Source organism: Microplitis mediator, chromosome 4 (assembly GCF_029852145.1).
Source record: "Microplitis mediator isolate UGA2020A chromosome 4, iyMicMedi2.1, whole genome shotgun sequence".
NCBI classification, from domain to species: Eukaryota; Metazoa; Arthropoda; class Insecta; order Hymenoptera; family Braconidae; genus Microplitis; species Microplitis mediator.
The window spans coordinates 1,798,590-1,818,640 of NC_079972.1; the positions used below are offsets into that span (position 1 = coordinate 1,798,590).

At 33.1% G+C, this 20,051-nt stretch overlaps 1 protein-coding gene across 1 annotated transcript in view; it reads right to left on the reverse strand.

The window, feature by feature from the left end:
- The window catches only part of LOC130666608 (uncharacterized), a 58,316-nt gene that overhangs the window by 36,864 nt on the left and 1,401 nt on the right, over positions 1–20,051 (reverse strand). The window contains exon 2 of the mRNA XM_057467760.1: positions 19,924–20,032. The gene's annotated coding sequence lies outside the window, so the exon portion shown is untranslated. The remainder of the gene's footprint in view (positions 1–19,923; positions 20,033–20,051) is intronic.

The following is a 20,051-nucleotide window of genomic DNA, read 5'->3' on the forward strand; positions in this document are numbered from 1 at the left end:
GGGTCGAAAAATTTGATCTGATTTTAGTCTAACTGGTCGGCGTTTGGACTACTTGGTCTGTTATTGAACTCATATTGAATTTTTAATCTGTTTTTGATCTACCTTGACTGAAGAATTTCATCTGATTTTAGTCTAATTGGACTATTTGTTTTTTTTTTTATTTTTTATAAGAATCAAAAAAATTTTAGTTCTGAAAATTTGCAAGGACAAAACCAGATCAAATCGTGGACTTGTAATGTTTTTATTTATGGGCAATATTTATAAAAAATATATTAAGTTCCAGAATTGATTATGTTTTGTTTACCATTTACTTAGTGTCTTTTGTTTAAAAATGTCGACAGTTCATGAAAGAATGGCTGCGTTCAGGTTTACTAAGGCTAAGTAAGATTTTAGCATATCTTATTGAATAAAATGGTGGATAGCTGAATAATGCTGTTAGTACCTGAATAGTGAGTATAGATGTTTTTTCGGTCCACTACGTTTTGGGACCAGGACAATTCATCCCCGACAACTCATCCTCGACAGATCATCCCCGCGACAATTCAACCTTTGACAATTCATCTCCGACAACTGATCCCCACGTCAAAAACTCCCAATAATATAATTTTATACCCAAGATAATATAAAATATAATAAAATTAAGATAAACGCAAATAATTCATTTAAACGAAAAAATAAAATAGTAATAACAATTTATATTGTTAAATACAAATTTATTTACATAATCAACACAAATATACTGCAAAAGTCAAATTCTGGGTTCCGATGTATGGGTGAGCCACTATATAAAAATGAGCCACTATATAAAATCCCGGAAATGTAAACCGAAACATGATCAATTTCACGATTGCACAAAATTCCTACTAATAGAATATCAAAATTCCGTCGCATTAAAATATGAATTATATTTAACTCTTGGGTGCTACAATTTTAGCAAATTCATTGATATGATCTAACTTTTTAAATTAGCATTATGTTCAGTCACGAGTTTAATCATTTTGAAAAGCTTCGTGTACTTTCGCTACGTACGGGAGCAGCCGAACTCGCTACTGACTTGAATGTCACAATAGTGCCGGGTCAATCGCTATCTGGGCCCGACACCTGCAATTTCTTGCTCATGACCGTGTCAAAATGGCATGAGAACCCGCTACCTGCCGGCCAATGGAATAATTCGTCTCATATCAGCGTACTTGGCAGCCAATAAGGAAATTGGCTGTTAACTACTTCCGGTTGGCGCGCATTTAAGCCAATGGGAAAAATCGTCTTATGCAGCAATGCTGCCACGTCAGAACCGAGTGGAAATGCCGGCTCAACACCAGCAAGCCAGAATCGACTTCATAGTTCGATCAGTACAAAGACAGCTATCCATCTAACCGCTTCGTTCAATATAGCTCTAGTGTGATATAATTCTGAACCGCTCCGCTAAATCTCCGCTTAAATATTCTCAATAATTAGCTAGTATATCAAGGCTACTAATTATTGAGTATACATTGAATTGTTACTCACGTGTTATTAATTATAAATTAATTATCGCGTCATTAACCGCTATCGACTACGTGTCGAATTTATACGCGCATTCGTTTACAGTCGCATTCGCTAACGCGTATCTTCTAGTTGCATTCGCTATTAAGTATTTTTCTCAGTTATTCAGTGTACATATTGTTAAATAAAGATCTGAATTATCATCTGTAATTTTTGTGTTAGTTGTTAGTTATTGGATTAACCACACCTACACCAGAATCCCACAGAGCATTCGCTCATTTTACACATTATAATAAATTCATAATAAACAAAATACAAGTTTAAATTATAAGAAAAAACAGTCAATGACATTTAAATTACAAAAACGCAATATCAATGTCAAAGTCAAATTAGCGATAATCAAAGTCATGATTGCACCAAATTCTGATTAATAAAATATCAAAATTCCAATTTTCCCATCGTATCAAATTCTTAATTACATGTAACTCTTGGACGCTAGAATTTTAGCAATATTATTAAGATACTCCAATTTTCTTGAAGGATCGTAATTTTGAGCAACTCGCTTCAATCATTCAGCATAATTTTGATAGGCTTTAAGACGACCTCCAACAACATCAAGACCAGAGTCTATTTATGTCATTAAGATGTCGGTCTTATTTTGTTCGTCTTTCAACGATTTCACTGATTCTGCTATACTGGGATGCGCCTGACCTACTCGAGCATTGAGCCCAGAATTCCAGCCTTCACATGAATTATTTGAACGGATAAAATCGTTGAGAACGGCATTATAAGAATTCCACATCCGAATAGGACAAATAGGCTTCTCACGTTTATTTTGTTGTGTTTTACTTTCCCAACCCATGTCATCTCGAAATATTCCAGCAAATCGTCAAAAAGATCATTATGTCGCTCGTAATAATCCGATGAAACGATTTCTTCGAATGCTGCAACAACATCTTGAGTTGGTACAAATGCTAATGCCATTAACAACCTCACATTCATTGAAAATTTCATGTCGTTATTATATTGATTTTGGAGTTTATATTGTTGAACGTGCTTATAAACACACTTGCTAAAATGGAAATTACAGTCACATATTTGAGTCCCAGAGTAAACATTTTTGAAAGCTTCAATGAATGCAGGTTCAAAATCAATCATAAGACGATCAGGCAGATAATTTGGAATACGTTCCTGCAATAATTTAAAAAATTGAATATAAATCGTTTTTGATTTATTTGGAGCGATTAGATGAACTAAAGGCAAATTTTTGTTGTTTTTCAATCCATGTAACACATAAATTTGTATAAAAATAGCAGGTGCAGTACGAAATGTACCGTCACCAAGCCATTGTGAGCAAGATGTCAGATAATTTAGGTTACGTTGCGTGGTATATACTAAAAATCGTTTCTTATCTCCGCCATTATCATGTAACAAAAACAATTCATTGTTGTACGTATATTTCCAATCATCGATCATAACAAGCTCAGCACGAGACGACGGATTAATAATATTATTGTTATCCTTTTCTTTTCGCACACGCTGAACAGCACGAGAAAGCGATAACATTTTGGGTAAATTGGCAGCAACTGGTGACAATACTCCACGTAGTGATTTTGATAAGATGGCAACAGGTTTATCTTGAGTTTTTAAGGCTTCTCTCTTAATTTTTTCTTTTACAATTTTGGATTTAACTGCAACAACATCAGTCAAATGTTTGTGAACAGGGATAGCTCCAACAATATTTCCTAAGAATAAGGAAAAGAAATTGTAAAATATTAGTTAAAAACATTGTAAAAGCTTTCAATTAGAAAATTATACAATTGATAAAAATAATTGTAAACAATATTTTAAAATAAGAAAACACATACCATTTTTATCATCAGTATCTGTGTGAATAATTACGTTACATGTTACACATGAGTTACACTTCCAAGAAATATTATTTTTCTTTTTTCTTTTTTGGCAATAAAGATATCCATCGTATAATAATAAGTTTTTTCCACGCTCTGACTTGACAAATTTTAAAGGCATTTTTGACGGAAATAAATAATTGCAACTGAATAATCAAATATTTACATCTAACCTCTAACACGGTGTACACTCAATGAACGCGATTGTTCTTATGAATGTTAATAACACAAAACTAAAATTGATGATAGCAACTACTCTTCCACGACAATAGATGGCGTTACACAGTAAAACTCCAATAGCACCAAATTATAAATCGTTGTAATTGAAATATTTGCCGAAGCCAATTATAATTAAAAGATAATTGAAAAAATATATTCGTCATCTAATAAGCATATTTTTTTTTCATTGTTTAACACGGACGAAAAAATCGCCAAAAAAAATATATTATCCGTGGATACTATTTCATATATTTTGTGTACGTGTATAACTGTAGAAATATACCAACACACAAAAAAGTGTGAAAAATAGTGCCCTTTTTCACGAGTTTTGTGTGTGTGCAATTGAAAAAATATGCCCAATAGGGTGTTCCAAAAAAGGTCGATAATTTTTTTTTTTTTTCGATCGCATGTGAAATTCTTGTTATATATGTTAAAAAAAAAATTCTGTAAAAATTTAAGCCCTTAATATCAACTTGAAGAACTCCATCACCGAATTTGAAGATTTACCATTGATTTAACATGGAAAAATGATTTTTTAACCTTCATTTCTCCTGCAAACTATGTAGAACATTATTTTTCGGAAAAACCATCCCTGTTCCTTCTTCAGTATTAAATTCTGTAAGAAAAAGCTCTTAGGGTCCAGTCTCTAACGTCAACCCTCTCGTTTTTATTTGCGTTAAAAAATATAGATTTTTTGAAATTTCGATTTTTTCCATTTAATGTGTAAAATTTTGATCTCAGGCCATAAAGTTTGAGGAAATTTTAGTAGATCGTTCAACGTTTTACAAATCTGTGCCAAGAAAATTTTTCGTATCACTTTTGGCTCCAAAATTGTGAGGTTTGCAATATCTATTTTATTGATTATTCGCTATAATAATAAATTTTACAAAAAATTTTAAAATCTATCAATAAAATATCAAAATTTCTTTATAACAGTCAACAAAACGCTGTATTTACGCTTCAATTTTTTCAATGTTATTATTTTTGTTCATTTAATATAACAGTTTATGGCTGTAACATATAATTTACACACATTTTCGAATTTTTTAAGAATTTTTCGAATTACAACAGTTAAATAGAAAGAAAAAAAATTCCTTTATCTAAAATTTTTGTAATAATAAGCCGGTTACCCAAAAACGAACACAATTGTTTCAAATAAAATCTATGTGATAAATGACAAATTTTTATTTTGTAATTTTTTTCATTTGCATTCTAAGTCCAAATCAATATTATCCTTTAACAATTGAGATATAACTTAATTAATTTTTAAATTCAAATTCGAATCTTTTCCAGAATTTTCTACTAGCGCCACGGCGAAGTTATTGTGATTCCCAAAACTGGGCTTTGTTTTAGTCTCTGGTGGGTTCTATTTTTTACGTTGTAATTACGTTTGATGAAGGTAAGGTAATCAACTATTATTTTATCACTGCATTGAGTCAGTTAATTACTCATGTGACCATGTCGGATAAAACGCAACAATTGACTTATATTAATTTAGTAGGATTCGAATCTAAAAATTTGAACAATCATATATTACCTAAAAATCGTAATGTACTACCTTTTTTTTATTATCAACATCGTACGTTGAAACTTAATCTTCGCGAAAGTGCAAAAGCTGTCATTTTAGAGGTTATAAATATATGGACTAAATTTAACTTATCCACAATTTCTTGTTATCGGTTCATTTCAAAAACGGAAAAGTTGTATCAGACGTGGTGTAAAACACAAATTAATAAGTCCAGGGAGAAATCTCCGAGTCAAAAATTGCTCGAAACAAAATTTATTAATTCATTAAGTCAATTATTTGACATAGCACCTACAAATGCAGATGAAAACTTAGCTGCTGAACAAATAAAATTTCTTCTTCATAACCGACAAGAAATAAAATAAAGTCTCCTTAAGTCAAGTATGGACATGTATCGAAGTGAAGTAAGCTTTCAATCAACGTCACAATCTACTGAAAATTGTAATATACCATCAACTAGTGAAACAATAAAAGTTATGTCTTATCATTCAGATGTTATTGAAACAACGGAGCAAGGTAAACTCGTAAAATAAAACAATGTACTATCAAAAAACAATATTTTTTTCAGTGTACTTTATTTAATAAGAATTTAGTTGATGACTTTTGCTACAATACAATATTTTAACTTCTTTACTTTTTAGAACTCCCATTACTTTCTCAAAAGTCCACGTCCAGCATCGACACAACTGCATCGAACTATTCAGCCACTTCAGATTTTGCTAATGAGTTAACAATACAACCAAAGCCTAAGAAAATGAAATTAATGACACCAGCTGTGGTTTCTGCAATGGATAGAGTTAATGTTACCAGTAGACAAGCGATGCATCTTTTTTCTGCTTTTGCACTAGCTCTTGGTATTAATTTAGAGGATGTTTCTGTGAGTCATAGTACAATTAATCGTAACCGTAATGAAGTTCGACAGCAAATTGCTAATGACTGTTACGATGTTGGCATCGTACGCCTCCGGTTATCATCGTGACAGAACTGTCACATGATCTAGTGCGGCAGTTCTGTCTATAAAAGAGCGCGTTAACGCGTAACCGGTGCTTTTTCGTCGTTAGCTTTGAGTTGGACCGTCGAGTTCCTATTCACTGCTAATTGTCGCTTAGTAATCGACATGTTCGCTCATAGTCATTGCTAATTATTAGTTTATTCTTAACTCATATTTGTTGGTAACTTGTCTAGTGTCAGTGATAATTAGTTAAATAAATTATCCCGTATTTATTACATCATATTTGTTTGTAATAAATAATAACTCATATTTGTTGTTATACCAAAGACGGTTATTTGAATAAATTAGTAGGAAGCCCTGTACCGTTAAGTACAGTAACTGATTCTGATAGACCAGTGTGTGTGTGACGTGGCAAATAGTTTATTATTAGTTAAATAAATAATTATTCTATTAACTGAAACCAGTGTTTGAGTGAATTCACCTGTGTTCCCCAAGTCCACATTAGACAATTAAGGGTCTTCTTAGCTACAACATTGGGTACCAGTATCTCGATCCAAGGAGAAGATTTCCGAAGATCAACCAATTGCCAGTCCAAGGACATCGAGGACAACATCCATTGCCGAAGTGAACCTTAGGCTAAGTACTAGTATTAGTTTAAGATTGTAAGGCCAGTTCGGGTAAAATAGTTTATTGCTGATGCATTAGAACAGTAAAATCATCAAGTCAGAGTCTTATAAGAGCTAGCGGGGCAAACTTTGACCCAAGAAACTGCACCCTTCCATCACTAAGTGCAGGATAACGCACCCCAGCGTTACATGACATAAAAAAAGAATTACGTATTGCTCAATGTGTTGTTCTTCATTGGGATGCAAAGATGTTGGTTGATATTGTTGGTCACGAAAAAGTTGAAAGGCTTGCCATTATTCTATCCGGAAACAATACTCAACAATTATTGGAAGTCCCAAAGCATGAAACACCAGACTCTGTAAATCAAGCTATAGCTATTACCGACACAATTAATGAATGGAACATCTCTGATAGAATAAAAGCTATCTGTTTTGATACAACCGCCGTAAATACAGGTATAGCAAAGAAAATAAAAATGTCACATCAATACATTTCTCTGAAAAATTATTCTATAAACTTTTCAAATGTTATTACTTGTTACAGTACAATTTTTTTAGTTGAAAAAAATTGAGCTTTTTGTATCGAGACTGTCTTCATTCACTCAATATTTATAGTTTAAATTCAACATTTCTTTTTGACATATGATTTAATCTCAAAATTATACCTTAAACTGTCAGTGGTTATTAACTTAGTACTTCAAAATCCTTCATTTTTCATTTCGCTTACGATTTTTTTATCAATTCAAGTTTGTTTTGACAAAATTTAGAGATATTATTATTATAATTTATAGAGAAATGTATCATTTTTTTTCACTGCTTATTTTCGACACAATTTTGAATTGCCGTTCATTAAATCAATTCAAAAGAAATTATTCATAAAGAAAGTAAATGATCAGGTTGAAAATTATGAAATAATTATATTTTAGCAATTCACAATGGTTCATGTATTCGAGTAGAAAATATATTAGGAAAATCATTGTTGTATTTGGCCTGTCGACACTATATTTATGAATTGGTTTTAAGAAGTGTTATTGAAACAGTTTGGCCAGTAACAAATCCTCCTAACGTACCAGTTTTTGCCAGATTTCAAAAGTCTTGGAATACAATTGATAAGGATGAATATGAGACTGGTATTCAGGATCAATTTATCTGTGAAACAATTGGTGAAAAAAAAAATGAACTCATCAGCTTTATTGAAAAACGATTACAGGTACTAGAATATTTCTTTTTGAGGAAATATTACCGTTAAATGTTTATCTGTGGTGTATTTCAATCAAATTGAACGTTTTAAAACGATTACGGGTTAAATTGTTGGTTTTAAATTTTTCAGGAGAAACATAACAGAGATGATTACAAAGAATTACTAGAGTTATCACTTATATTTTTAGGTGGTACTCTAAACAATGGTGCAAGATTTAGAATTCCTGGACCAAACCATCACGCAAGATGGATGTCAAAAGCTCTTTACTCGCTAAAAATCTATATGTTTAAAAAACAGTTTAAATTAAGAGCCGCAGATATCCGTGGGTTGAAGCATATATGTTTATTTATTATCAATTTTTATGTAGTGGCGTGGTTTAATTGTACTTCTGCTATAAAGTCACCATATCAAGATTTAACCTTAATGAAAAACTTGATCAGGTATAGCAGTGTTCATGCCTTGATCTCTCAAAAAGCAAGTGCGAAGCTAGCGAATCATCTTTGGTATCTATCTGAGGAGCTCGTAGGTTTATCTCTTTTTGACAACGAAGTTTCACGGGATCAAAAATTATTAATAGTTAACGCTATGAGAACTAGAGAAAGAATGTCATTCTTAAAAAGAATAGAAGTTAAAGAAGTTAATTTACTGCTAACTAAAAACGTTAGTGATTTTGCTAGCAAGCGCTCTTTTTTTTAATTGATCAATTTAAATTATCATATAAATTTTTTGACAAAGATCCAATACTGTGGTCGACTGATGATGATTATATTCATTGCATAAACGTGCTTTCGTATTTAAAAGTCACTAACGACATTGCTGAGCGGGGAGTTACATTAATGAAACAATTCAATAATTGTTTAACGAGAGATGAGGAACAAAAACAATTTTTGCTCCAAGTAGTAGAAAACCACAGGAAAAAATTCCCAGGCATTTTGGAGCAAAGTATCATTTCATTATATGCAGCTGAATAAAATTAAAATCAACTTTAGTTTCCGATAAATGTTATTAAATTTATTTTTTATTATCATCAACAGTTTCTTGTTTCTTGTAACTTATTCGGTATTTTTTGTTTCTTATTTTTAATTGTTCCACAATTGTCAGATTTTTGTTAAACAAATTTGTTTATTAAATTAATCTTTAATAAAAACTTTTTTCATACTACAATGGATTAAAATTTTTTTCGAAACTTTAAATTTGTATGGTTTCTCTTCGTTATTCATTTGAACATTATAGATGAAATAAGTGTTGTAATTCGTAAAATTATTCAAAAATTGTGTGTAAATTATATGTTACAGCCATGAACTGTTATATTAAATGAACAAAAATAATAAAATTGACAGAATTGAAGCGTAAATACAGCGTTTTGTTCACTGTTATAAAGAAATTTTGATATTTTATTGATAGATTTTAAAATTTTTTGTAAAATTTATTATTATAGCGAATAATCATTAAAATAGATATTGCAAATCCCACAATTTTGGAGCCAAAAGTGATACGAAAAATTTTCTTGGCACAGATTTGTGAAACGTTGAACGATCTACTAAAATTTCCTCAAACTTTATGGCCTGAGATCAAAATTTTACACATTAAATGGAAAAAATCGAAATTTCAAAAAATCTATATTTTTTAACGCAAATAAAAACGAGAGGGTTGACGTTAGAGACTGGACCGTAAGAGCTTTTTCTTACAGAATTTAATACTGAAGAAGGAACAGTGATGGTTTTTCCGAAAAATAATGTTCTACATAGTTTGCAGGAGAAATGAAGGTTAAAAAATCATTTTTCCATGTTAAATCAATGGTAAATCTTCAAATTCGGTGATGGAGTTCTTCAAGTTGATATTAAGGGCTCAAATTTTTACAGAATTTTTTTTTAACATATATAACAAGAGTTTCACATGCGATCGAAAAAAAAAAAAAAATTATCGACCATTTTTGGAACACCCTAATATATATGTATAGAAGAATCATTTTTATTGTTGACATTGTCACATGAAGCAGTAGATGGATTATAATCGAAATATTGAGACTCGTCTATTGATTCAAAATTAGAGTCTATTACACGTTTAGGTACTGAACTTTTGATCCTCATGTTTTTTTCTTTTAAGGGGTTATATCCACTTGCGAGGCAGAAAAAACGCGTTTTTTTTGTGAATTTTTTCAAAGAGGCATTTTATTTTATACATTAATGGAAAAAATGTACTTAAACAGAATTTAATGTACTTTAACAATCAGCGGTTTATTTAAAAAAATATTGGATCCCCTAGCTCCTGTAGATGATCTGCGGAGAAACCTCCAAAAAAAGGTTCTTGGCGGTGAGCAAGATATCTCTGGTCCAAATTATCTGAAAACCAAAAACCAAAAATATTTAGTTTTGTAATAAATAAATACAGGTAATGATCGAAGGTCTAGTCAAAATTTTGATTTTTGACAAAATGACGGCTGTTCAAAAAAAAAATTCAGTTTTTCATGAAAATTTTTCACTTTAAAGTGGCTTAAAAAATCGAAATTATTGTCCAAAACCTTATTCCTTCGATCATTACCTGAAAAATATATCTGAATGAACGATTCGTGAACGATTTACACTAAATTAAAATTTTTTTTTTTCAACTTACATCGTGTCATCTATTCCAGCACCATAAGAGGAACCCTCTGCTTCGTCGTTTACCTCCAAAATGTTTAATTGTTATTATCTACGAGCCATTCTCCCCTCGCACGTCGACCCTTGCGCTCTTGCGTCCGAAATTGATATGCGCTCTGCGTCCTCTTTACTCGCGTGAGAATGAGCATTGGGTCCAAGTGATAATTTTTTTGAATTTTACTTGAATTAATTAAACTTTTCACACTGAGAAATACACAAACTGAGCACAAACACAACTTGTCTACGTGGGAGATCACTTTTAACTGATGAATTCACATATTTTTAATTAAAAATTCCTCAACATAGGTTTCAGGTATAAACTAGACCGTTTGTATTATTATTTTAGGGTCCCAAACACAATATAAGTCGAGAACAAAAGTATAGCTGCTACTCCGGCTCGCGCTCCACCAACTTTCGAACGCTCGGAGACGTCCTTACTAATACGCTCATATCTCCGAAACTAATTGTCGGATCGATTTGAAATTTTCAGAGAATATTCTTGAATATATGTACATTCAAAAAATTAAAAAAAAAATGGATTTTTTGAAAATCACAAGTGGATATAACCCCTTAAATTAAGTTCCGTCAACGGGACATCTCACACTTTGTAAGACGCTGCAAATTTCCCCTCCTCTGACTCGGATCCCCTGGTTGCATCTTAAAAATTTTTCAAGAGCAAAATCACTCTACCGAGCACCGGCTTGCTTTTCGGTTTGTAGCTGAGTTACCCCTCAGCAAAGAGTCAGTAATTAGGTACAGCAGTATCCTCAACCTTTCAAATTTACAATAAAACAAAATAAAACCGATCATCATCGCTTTTATATCGCAGTTAAAGAATAAATATATACATCTATATATTTGAAAATTATATAAGAAAAAAAATAAAGAAATTATCATTGCTAAAAATAAATTATAGCGCAAACGCAAATTAATACATCGGTAGAAGTGAATAAAAATTTTGCATCGCGAGAGAAAACTAAAGTTAACAAAGTTAACAGTGTTATTGGTTGTGAGTGAATAGCTCCGAGTTTAATTATTATCTTGAGTGAAATTATATCGAGTATAATACTATTATAGAAATAAAAAAAATAAAGCAATACATGTGTAAAATAAAAGAAAATATCATCCTTTAAAAAAGTATCAACTATATTTCCTATAAGGAACATTAAAGGAGTATTATTCTCATAAATATAAAATTAAAAACATAGAAAACTAAAAATCTTAGTGTATATTAAAAGTGTAGTAAATGTTCAAAAATAAAGATACGATCCTTTAAAGAGTATCATCTTTATTTTCTATCAAGAAACATAAAGGAATTTTATCTTTACTAAAGATTAAAAGGTTAAAGGTGAAATAAAAAGAAAATCAAAGTGAAAACGATTTTTTGTGTTTGATTAATTAACATAAGTAGTGTCGCAACTTTTGCCCGTTTTAAAAAGTCCTAGGGAAAAAATTGAAAATCGTAAAATTTAAAAATTCGAAAGTCGTGATTTCAAATGACGAGGCAGCTAATTTCACGATTCAGAATATTTATTTAGAATCCTGCATAGAAAAACAAAGACATAGTTATGATTGAAGCTAGCAAAAAAACCCGTCTGAAAAAATCAGAGTTATTCAAATAATGAATTCAAATGATTAAATAAAACAGAACGATTCGATAAAAAAAATTAATTCACAACGAAAATTAACTGTCAATCTGACATACTGAACGTAAGGGGAAATGAAATATGTGTCAATTAAATAATAATGATCCCACACACTTTCCCACACATTATCCCACACATTTTCCCACACGATTTCCCACACATTCAGCCACACATTATCCCACACATTTTCGCACAAATTATCCCACACATTTTCCCACACATTTAGCCACACACTTTACCACAAATTATCCCACACATTCTCCCATACATTTAGCCACACAATCAGACACACATTATCCCATACATTTTTCCACACATTTCCCCACACATTTAGCCACACATTTTCCCACACACTTTCCCACACATTCAGTCACAGATTATCCCACACATTTTCTCAAACATTATCCCACACACTTTCTCACACATTCAGCCACACATTATCCCACACACTTTCGCACAAATTATCCCATACATTTTCCCACACAATCAGACACACATTTTCCCACACAATCAGACACACATTTTCCCACACGATTTCCCACACATTCAGCCACACATTATCCCACACACTTTCGCACAAATTATCCCACACATTTAGCCACACATTATCCTACACATTTTCCCACAAATTTTCCCATACATTTTCCCATGCATTATCCCACACATTTAGCCACACACTTTCCCACACATTGAGCCACACATTATCCCACACACTATCCCACTTATTTTCCTACACATTTAGCCACACGTTCAGCCACACATTATCCCACGGAATTTCCCACACATTTAGCCACACATTATCCCACGGATTTTCCAACACATTCTCCCACACATTTAGCCACACAATCAAACACACATTATCCCACACATTTTCCCACACATTCAGCCTCACATTATCCCACACACTTTCGCACAAATTATCCCACAAATTTTCCCACACATTTAGCCACACAATCAGACACACGTTATCCCACACATTTTCCCACACTAAATGTGTGAGAAAATTTGTGTCTGATTGTGTGTCTTAATGTGTGGGAAAATTTGTGGGAGAATGTGTTGGAAAATTCGTGGGATAATGTGTGGGAAAATGTGTGGGATAATGTGTGTTTGATTGTGTGGCTAAATGTGTGGGAGAATGTGTTGGAAAATCCGTGGGATAATGTGTGGCTAAATGTGTGGGAAATTCCGTGGGATAATGTGTGGCTGAACGTGTGGCTAAATGTGTAAGAAAATAAGTGGGATAGTGTGTGGGATAATGTGTGGCTCAATGTGTGGGAAAGTGTGTGGGATAATGTGTGGCTGAATGTGTGGGAAATCGTGTGGGATAATGTGTGTCTGATTGTGTGGCTAAATGTGTGGGATAATGTGTGGGATAATGCATGGGAAAATGTATGGAAAAATTTGTGGGAAAATGTGTAGGATAATGTGTGGCTAAATGTGTGGGATAATTTGTGCGAAAGTGTGTGGGATAATGTGTGGCTGAATGTGTGGGAAATCGTGCGGGATAATTTGTGCGAAAGTGTGTGGGATAACGTGTGGCTGAATGTGTGAGAAAGTGTGTGAGATAATGTTTGAGAAAATGTGTGGGATAATCTGTGACTGAATGTGTGGGAAAGTGTGTGGGAAAATGTGTGGCTAAATGTGTGGGGAAATGTGTGGAAAAATGTATGGGATAATGTGTGTCTGATTGTGTGGCTAAATGTATGGGAGAATGTGTGGGATAATTTGTGGTAAAGTGTGTGGGATAATGTGTGGCTTAATGTGGGGAAAATGTGTGGGATAATGTGTGTCTGATTGTGTGGCTAAATGTGTGGGAAAATGTGTGGGATAATTTGTGCGAAAGTGTGTGGGATAATGTGTGGCTGAATGTGTGGGAAATCGTGTGGGATAATGTGTGGGAAAGTGTGTGGGATCATTATTATTTAATTGACACATATTTCATTTCCTCTTACGTTCAGTATGTCAGATTGACCGTTAATTTTCGTTGTGAATTAATTTTTTTTATCGAATCGTTCTGTTTTATTTAATCATTTGAATTCATTATTCGAATAACTCTGATTTTTTCAGACGGGTTTTTTTGCTAGCTTCAATCATAACTATGTCTTTGTTTCTCTATGCAGGATTCTAAATAAATATTCTGAATCGTGAAATTAGCTGCCTCGTCATTTGAAATCACGACTTTCGAATTTTTAAATTTAACGATTTTCAATTTTTTCCCTAGGACTTTTTAAACGGGCAAAAGTTGCGACACTAAACATAAGTTAGTTAGTATTAGCATCCTACCCTTACGCGAGGACCGGTTTGTACGAGAAAGACAGCAGCCAAGTCAAGGGTCTACATCTGGAGATCACCTTCAAGGATCCAGAGCTCTACTTCGAAGGAATATCCTAGCATTGTATATCAAGTTATTGTTTTCACCCCGATTTTCGAAAATCGAGTTTTCATCAGATGTTGACGTTTTGAGATTCTGGGATTTGATAGAAAAAAAGTTATAGAGGTTGAAACTTAAGAAGAAAAAATTGAATGGTTAAGATGAATATAATTTTTTTGTTTTTTATTCGTTAACTAGCAAGATTTCATTTCCCGGGTCAAAAATAAAACTTGGTTTAGACTTGATCGTCTTAAATCGTGACTAAGTAAGACCAGTTTAGTCGAAACCAAGGCGATTTGCGTGAGTTCGCCTTGTTTTTGATTGGTCTTATTAGTCACGATTTAAGACGACCAAGCCTAAATCAAATTTTATTTTTGACCAGGGTTTTCTATTACTTTGCAATTAAGGGGGTATTCTAGTTTTAACTTAAAAAAATCGATTTTTTTTGCATATTTCCAACGTTTAGAACTTCAAAAATATGCCAGTAAAAGGATTTTAAAAAACATTACACTCTAAAACCAAGTGTGTAGTCAAAATTAACACACTTCCCAAATATCATTGAAACGCCATAAGCAATCTATAGATATTTAATACACCGTGAAACGTGTTTTAAATGACTACAAAAAACTATAGTTTCGCTTATGGCTTTAAACAGAGAACACATTTAATATGTGTTAAAATAATACACTTGTAACACACTTGGTTTTAGAGTGTACTTATTTTCAAAGTTACAGTCGTATTAGTGACCGGTCCGACCGTAGCGATTGTAGCGAATCAATAGCTAGCCGTAGGCAACTTCTAGCAACCTGAATGCTCCTTGTGTCGTACAAAATCTTTTATTTTTATTATAAACCTTTAACAGAGTATTGACAAGGTCATTGTAACGTACTTCGTGTTGAAATACTCCCATCTTTACTGTATACTTTATTCTTTATACTTTAATTCATGCAACCCTACGGAAGCCTGATTGGCTCATCGTTAACATATGAAAAAGTGACATTTCTTTCCCCCACAGGTTAACTAGTGTACGAGTCCACAAATGAACTTGTGTTCCCGGGGTGGCGACGCGACATTATTGGAAACGCACCAATGGGAGATGCTGCCATTTTGTCATGCGCAAATTAAAAAGTAACGTCGTATTGTTTACATTACGTTACAACAATGTGACCACTGTTTAAATTGTCGCAGTGAAATAAATTATATAAAATGTCAAGCATGTATTTTGTGCAAGTAAAAGATAATAAAACGTCAGTTCACTTACCAGTTAGAATTGTGTTGAAAAAAAATGTCTTCCTTGACGGAGAGAAATGTCAACTGAATACAGTGTAAACTCTATATAACGACACTCCATTTAACGTCAAACTCCGTATAACGTCAAAATTTCTCGACTTTGGTTGGTTTACATTGTTGTCTATACAATAATAGACTCCATATAGCATCACGCTTACTCTAATTAACGACCACAATAAGGCATTACTAATTACTAGGAAGTACTGACTAAGTTGCCGAAATCAATGGAAATGTAGTTGTGTATGTTTTCTTTTACTGACATACCGAAAATTCTAAGAAATGCAGTCGTATGTTTGTTGTGTGAATGAACTTACACATGTTTACCTCAACTACTCGGCTTTCGTTAGTTACACGTTATCATAATCTCTCAGTTGCTTACAAACCCTCAAACTACAAGAATGGCGAGTAAAAGAAAATCTTTGTGTGTTGACGAAAAAGTTTCATTAATGCGTGCCACAGAAGCTGGTGAAAAAATTAGTGATGTTGGGAGACGGTTTGGATTTAGACGCCGGTATTTTTTTTAAGTTGACTCCTGATAAATTACAATTAGAATATTGGTGCAACAAAAAATATCAGACTAAAATAACCGACTATACGCAATAAGCGTTGTTATTTGTATTGTATTGTTGTTATTTGTATAATATTATTTGTTTAATACACTTGTACATGTTAGAACGTTAAAATAATGCAATTCTTTCTTTCTTTCCATTCAATGACCACTCTCTATAACGTCGAAAAATTCACGGTCCCTTAAGTGACGTTATATAGAGTTTACACTGTATGCCTATGGAAGCATAGTAATCATTACATTACTCTATAGTTTGTACAAGCAGTCACATAAGAGCGGCGTGACACAAACTATAGAGTAATGTAATTACCCTGGCAGGAAGGGACCATTGGCCAAGGCTCGGACCAGGCATTGGTCAATCGTCATGCCAGAGTCCCGAGCCTTGGCGCAAGCCTTGGTCAAGCCTTGGCTGAACCATTGGGTGAGCATTGGTCCAAGCCTTGGATGATGTTCATGTCCCAAGCCTTGGGGAACAAAATATCAAGCCTCGGCCGAGTCTTGGGAAACGAAAAATTGAGCCTTGGCCAAGGCTTGGGAAACAAAAAATCAAGCCTCGGCCAAACCTCGGGAAGCAAAAAATCTAAGGCTCACCCAATGCTCGATCTAAAATGTTATTATTGAAATTAATAAATATAATTAAAAAAAAGTTTGATCACACTTTTATCGACATTACATTGAATTGTAATTAACTAATTACTGAATTAATGGAAAGTTACAAATAAAATTATTTCGGGACTACCAGGGTTCGAACTGAGATCCTTCTGATTACTCGGCCGGGACGCTATCCACTGTGCTAAATCTGATGTCTAGATAATTATGATTTTTTTGCTTGTTAATTATTTAAATACAATTTAATTTAAAAATATTTAATCGCAAAGATGAGGTGAAATGTGCTTATATTTAATGAACAAAATTGTCTGATGAGTAATGACATGTTTTTATTAATTTGTAATTTTATGATTTGATATAAATGAATAATTTAAGAGTAAGATCAAGTAGCACTATTAGGGAAGGGGGTGGGGGAAAAGGGGGTAGGGTCGGCAAAACGGAGTACCTCCAAAATATAAAAAAAAAAAAAAAAAAAAATTTCGTCTAATCGCTATAAATCCGATATATTTGCGCATTTTTAGCACTACGCATAATATCTGGGGTAAAATGGACCACCCGAAAATTCGGAATAAATGATTCTTTTATATTTTTATCGTCAAATTAAAAAAAATTTAATATATTAATTCATTTTTCGGCTGATTCTCTATAGCTGGGGCAAATTCGGCCACTGGAAATATTCGAAAATAATATTTTATTTTTTAATTGATAAATTTTTTGAAAAAATGCAAAGTAATCTGTAATCTAAAAAATCAAAAAACACGTTTTTTGGGTTCACAAAAATGACGAATAAAAAATGTCGAATTGTTATTTTTTATTAAATAACAATTAGTAATTAAGCTGATCGAGGGGAACCGATTTATTACACCTAAAAAAAATTTTTTTGAGTATTATAAAACCAAAAATAATTGTCAAGAGAAAGAAATATATTCTTAATGTTGAAAACAATTTAATAAAAAAAAAAATTATCATTTTTTGGAGGGGGCCTCCTTGCCCCACAAAAAATTTTTTTTTGCCTTCGTATCCACCAATGATGTGAAATGTAATTTTTCTTTATGTATATTACATATAAAAAATTTAAATTTAATGAAATTTGATCAACTTTCAGAAATTTTTTTTTTTCAACTTTTTTAAAGGTTACCCCATTTTGCCCGCCAAAAATAAAAATTTCATGTTAACTAAAGTTTTGTACATAGCAATAACTAATTAAATGAAAATTATTGTATATTAAATAATTTTACTTTTTAAAAAATTTCAACTCTTGATATTAATCGTATACTCGGTAGACCGTTATGCCCTGGTCATCTCTGTATACATATATATACAGATACATGTAAAGTTGATAATTTTAATATTAAATAAAAATTTAACCTAGGCTGAGGCATTGGCCAATGGTCAGCTGCCAAGGCTCGGCTTGACAAAAATTAAACTATCGGATCCAGCCTCGGCCGATCCTCGGGCCAATGGTCAGCGGCCAAGGCTCGACTTAACAAAAATTAAACTATCGGGCCTGGCCCTGGCTGAGGCACGGGCCAATGGTCAGCAACCTAGGTTAGATTTAACAATAATTTAACGATCGAGCCTGGCCCTGGCCGAGGCTCGGGCCAATGGTCACTACCCAAGGCTCGGCTTAATTTAATGAAACCATTGGACCAAGCCTCGGCCTAGACTTGGGCCAATGGTTAGCTGCCAAGACTTGGCTTAACGTAATCAAACCATGGGGCCAAGCCCTGGCCGAGGCTTAGGCCAATGGTCAGCTGCCGAAGCTTGGCAAGTGACAACAGGGCCAAGGCTCGGCCTATCGTCAGCCTTGGCGATTCCTACCTGGGATATAAAAAATTTGAATTTAATGAAATTTGATCAACTTTCAGAAATTTTTTTTTCAACTTTTTTAAAGGATACCCCATTTTGCCCGCCAAAAATAAAAATTTCATGTTAACTAAAGTTTTGTACATAGCAATAACTAATTAAATGAAAATTATTGTATATGAAATAATTTTACTTTTTAGAAAATTTCAACTCTTGTTATTAATCGTATACTCGGTAGACCGTTATGCCCTGGTCTTCTCTATATACATATATATAGATACATGTAAAGTTGATAATTTTAATATTAAATAAAAATTTAACCCCTGCTGAGGCATTGGCCAATGGGCAGCTGCCAAGGCTTGGCTTGACAAAAACTAAACTATCGGGCCTGGCTCTGGCCGAGGCTCGGGCCAATGGTCAATACCCAAGGCTCGATTCAACAAAAATCAAAACATAGGGCCTGGCCCTGGCCGAGGCTCGGGCCAATAGTCACTACCCAAGGCTCGGCTTAATTAAATGAAACCATTGGACCAAGCCTCGGCCTAGACTTGGGCCAATGGTTAGCTGCCAAGACTTGGCTTAACGTAATCAAACCATTGGGCCAAGCCCTGGCCGAGGCTTGGGCCAATGGTCAGCTGCCGAAGCTTGGCAAGTGACAACAGGGCCAAGGCTCGGCCTATCGTCAGCCTTGGCGATTCCTACCTGGGAACTAGTAATTCACATGACTTTTTTTATTTACTTATATTCTTGTCAATATAATGCTAAAAAAGAAACCTTAAATTTTACTTTTAAAATAAATATTATCAGATAAATTAATTCTCTGATCTTACATTTCTTCGCGAGATTTAATTTTTGATCTATAACTCTTTCGATTTTCAATTCACGGATTCGCAGTACTGGCCCTTTTTTATAGAAAACAAAATTCACTTTAAAAGAAATTCTTACTCGCAAGTTCGTTAACTCAAAATTTAAAAGGATATGGGACTTGAATTTGAAGTGGAAAAAAAAAATTAGTTATTTTAAACTTATTGAAATTAACATTAAAATTTTTTAATCATTGTAATGTCATCGTTCCTTACCCATTTGTCTTGACATCCTTCTTCTGCACTGGCACAAATAAGGCCCAAAATTAAGAGCATAGCGAACAATAAGACTTTCATCGACATTTTCTATTTTTTTCAATCTGGACTGTAAAAATATAATAATA